Source organism: Sciurus vulgaris (genome assembly GCF_902686455.1).
Source record: "Sciurus vulgaris genome assembly, chromosome: 5".
Taxonomy (NCBI): domain Eukaryota; kingdom Metazoa; phylum Chordata; class Mammalia; order Rodentia; family Sciuridae; genus Sciurus; species Sciurus vulgaris.
In genome coordinates, this window is record NC_136465.1 from 76,964,570 (window position 1) to 76,968,899 (window position 4,330).

Consider the following 4,330-nt stretch of genomic DNA (forward strand, 5'->3'; position numbering starts at 1 on the left):
AGCCTCAAGAGCTATGGGGATTACATACCAGTGTGTGTCACCACACTCGGCAATATATTCTGCTGGGTGCAGTAACATACACCTATAATCACAGTGACTCTGGAGGTTCAGTCAGGAGGATGGCAATTTCAACCCCAGCTTCAGCAATTTAGTAAGACCCTCAGCAATTAAGACCCTCAATAATTTTTTTTTCACTTGGTCAGCATTTATTTCAAGAACTGAAAACATTCACAATAATCAAAATTCAACTACTGTAATTTTGTATAATAAACACTTAATATAAAACCTTAAAAAAGTAGACATAACTAACCCCTAAACACACTACATGATTTTCAAAAGCAATGGCATTTAACAAAATGTAAGGTGACAATAAAACATCAAAAGACTTCCACACACTAAATAAGAACATAACAGCACCAAGCTGTTCAGACTAAACAGTCTGTCTTTACACTTTCCATGTTTGTTTTTAACTTTGTTTCATAAAGCCAGTGATAACTGTGGCTTCTTTCAAGTATGGGATTTCTGACATTAAAAATTGTATCTTCAGAGCTGTGGATGGAGCTCAATCACAGAGCACTTGCCTAGCATGCACAAGGCCCTGGGTTCAATCCCCATCATATATATATGCACACACACACACACACATACAATTTTTAAGAAGAAATTTAAAAAGACACAAATAGCATTGTTTATCATAAATTGAAACATAATCTGACTGAATTTATCCATGTATCCTTTCTCTCCAATAGCTTAGATGTTTTTCTTAGGGACTTTATGTTTATTATCATCAGTAAGTATGATGTATTCATGTAGATTAGGAAAAATAATGTACAATGAGTTTTCTTTAAAATCACCTTCTACTTGCTTCAAACTATTCTCCCACACCACACCATCCCCAGTTTATTGTTAAAGAGAACACTGATGCAGTGTACTATCTGAGGAGGGCACAAAGCAATTTATAATTTTAACTTTCGTTTGTTTGTGTGGTTTTGGTGGTACTGGAGATCAAACCAGGGCCTCACACATGCTGGACAAGCACTCTACCACTGAGCTATACCCCTAGGCCAGCAACGTGTAATTAATTTCCTAAATACCAAACATTTCAATTTTCTGCCAATATAAACAAAAGGATTCAAGTGGCCAAAAGTTATAGTTGGTAGGAGAAAAAAAGGCAAAGGATGAATATTTTTAAATAAAATTTTATTTACACCATTCCCTCAATTTACAAGTGCTTTTCAGGCTAGCATTAAATCATATTGTGCGTACATGGCTAAGACAGTTTAGATTTGCTCTGGAACATATAATCACATTTAAAATAAATAATCTTCTAAGTATTTCATAGTTTAATTTGTTTTTAATTTCCCTGGAGGGAAAATAAAAATTTTTTGTTAAGAAACTGGGAAACACAAATGAACAGTTACATATTCATTTATATCTTGAGGATGTCTAAAGATTTTTTTCTGTTTTTTTTCTAAAGCTGCAATACAGATGTGCACCTGATGGAATGGAATGGTATAGAACAATGCAATCCTTATGGGTACAGTTTAAGGATACTCTGAATGAAAAAAAAAAAAAAAAGAAAGAAAGAAAAAGAAAAGAAACTGATGCTGGTAATTATTTAAAGAAAGAACCAGTGTCAACAAAAATGTTGACAATCAAAATTATATACTCTTGAAAGAGCACAAAAACCAGATCACACAGACCCAAAGACATTCATTTTACTGTCCAGAAAAACTCAAAGGCAGAGGGAATCCAGGCCACTTAAAATTGAGGCAGTGCTACATAAGAAATGGAGGCAGAATAAATTCACCTCAGAAGGGAAATGAGGAAAACAAATTTCCCAAAAGTGTTCATGTCTGTACTATAGAGGGATGCACAAAATATCAAAGTTACAGTCTGTATTTTTTTTTTCTGTTCATAGTAAATTATCAAACTTGTTTAATGCATTACTTTTATAAGCCTTCTATGTAGCAACATATGCTGTATACACGCTTGTATTTTACCAGGAGAATTACAGTTCTTATCTCAAATCAGACATATACATTTTTATTTCCATTATAAGACACTTAATATCTTTCTAGTGATTCATTTTAACAACATTGATTTTTAAATGGTTCTTTTTAGTATGATGGCATGATGGTTTGAACAGTTGAAGCATAGTAGGATAACTACACAGTAATGTTTAAACTAATTTACAGCTACAGGAAAATGTTTGATTTTTAAAATATAAGCAAGACTGCACAATTACAAACAGTGAAATGAATAATTTTTTTTTTTTTTTAATCAGTGGCCATTCATTATTTTGCTTTTAGGAACCTGGAAGAAATTGTCATCTTTGAGTTTCAAATATTCTGGTAAATCTAGTCGCTTCTTAGCTTCTTCAATATCACCTTGAATTGCTGAAATAAGTGACTCTAAAGAATCAAAGTTCTTTTCCGGTCTGAGGTAGCCAACAATGGCAACACTGAGGATCTCCCCATAAAAGTCCTCTTCAAAGGTGTGGATGATGTGAGTTTCCATGGACTTTTTCATATTCTTGTAGTATGGGTTCCATCCTATGCTCACCACCATCTTATGAACATCTCCACTTCCAACACTGGCCCAACCATAATAAATGCCAGTGGATACTCAGCTGGAAGATTATCTACTACTTGTTCAGGAAAATTAGCTGTGGGGATGCCCAGCTGCTTGGAGCCGCGCCGAAGCCGCACTACTTGGCCCCGCAGAAGTACGGCAGCTTCTCCTGACGCCGCCCGCCGCGGACGCCGGTTGCAGGCCAGTCCGCGCGTCTGGCGGAGCCGCGGTGGGGATGGTGCTCGGAGCCCCGGACCAGCCCGGGACGGCAAGAGCTATACCCGCTGGGTGCGCACGCCAAGTACCGGGTGGCACCGACGACACGCCGCGGCGGGTCCCTCCCGCCGCTGACCCAACAGAAGCTGCTGAACAACTCAGGAAGCGCGTCTCCGCCACGGGAGCTGCGGCAACAGCTGAAGGGCGGCTGTGGCAGGGAGCGGCTGGGGCTGCCGACCGTGGAGGAGGTCTCTGCCAGTCTTCACTCGCCGGCGAAAGGACACTTCCCGACCCTCAGGAATTTTATCTCAAAATAAAAAAGACTGAGGGTGTAGTTCAGTGGTAAAGCACCACATGTTCAATCCAAGTCCCAAGAAAACTGAAAATTTCTTTAAAAATTATTTTCTTAACAGCTAAGGATAGCATCTTTTCATGTACTTTTGCTCTATTTGTATATATTCTTTGGAGAAATGACTATTCAGATACTTTGTTTTAACTGGGTTACCTTTTTATTTACTTATTTATTTTATTTTTTGGTACTCAGGATTGAGCTCAGGGATGTTTTATCCCTGAGCTACATCCCAATCCTTTTTATTTGTCATTTTGAGGCAAGGTCTTGCTAAATTGATGAGATTTGGCTTAAACTTGAGGTTCTCCTGCCTCCACTTCTGGAATGACTGGGATTACAGGTGTATCCAACTCTTTTTTCACTTTCTTGATGGTGTCTTTGTCTCACAATCGCTTTAAATTTTGATGAAGTTCAATTTATCTATTTGTTGTTTTGTTATATATAATATATACAATGGGATATTATTCAGACATATAAAAGAAAAGAAATCCTTATGCTGGGAGCGTAGCTTAGTGGTAGGGCACTTTCCTAACATGAAGGAGATCCTGGGTTCAAGCCTCAGCAGTGAAGAAAAAAGAAGAAGAAAAGAAAAATCTGAATGAAATACAATATACACTACAACACAAATAAATCTTGAGGAAATCATACCAAGTGAAATAACTCAGTCACAGAGAGAGAAATTTTGTATGATTCTTAGTTGAGGTATTCACTGTAGCTGAATTCATAGAAGCAGAAGTAGAATGCTGGTGGGAGGGATGAGGAAATGGGTGATTTTTTTGTTGTTGTTGTTCTTTTTTTAACACGTGTAGTTTGAGTTTACTAATAGAAAAAAGTTCTGCAGATCAGTTATACAATGTGAATATTAACACTACTAAACTGTATCCTTAAAATGACTAAGGCAGTAAATATTTTGTTATATATATATATATACCACAATTAAAATCATAGTGATGTGGCTCAGTGATAGAGCACTTGCCTAGTGTGCATGAGGCCCTGGGTTCAATACCACACACACACACACACACACACACACACACACACACACACAGTGAAATTAATCCACCATAGATGTGTGAGTTTCTCTCTAGGTAGAGGAGGAAAATATCCTCATTATCTTTAATAGACAGTTATTTCATAATGAAAACACTAACCATGGGGCTTGGAGTGGCAGAGTGCTTGTCTAACATGCAT

At 37.4% G+C, this 4,330-nt stretch overlaps 1 pseudogene across 1 annotated transcript; it reads right to left on the reverse strand.

Annotated features, from left to right (window-relative positions):
* Positions 1–1,183: 1,183 nt before the first annotated feature.
* On the reverse strand, positions 1,184–4,330 carry LOC306662220 (riboflavin kinase-like; annotated as a pseudogene). The gene is made up of 2 exons: positions 4,291–4,330; positions 1,184–3,083 (listed from the first exon to the last, which is right to left on the reverse strand). The product of its transcript is annotated as a riboflavin kinase-like (transcript).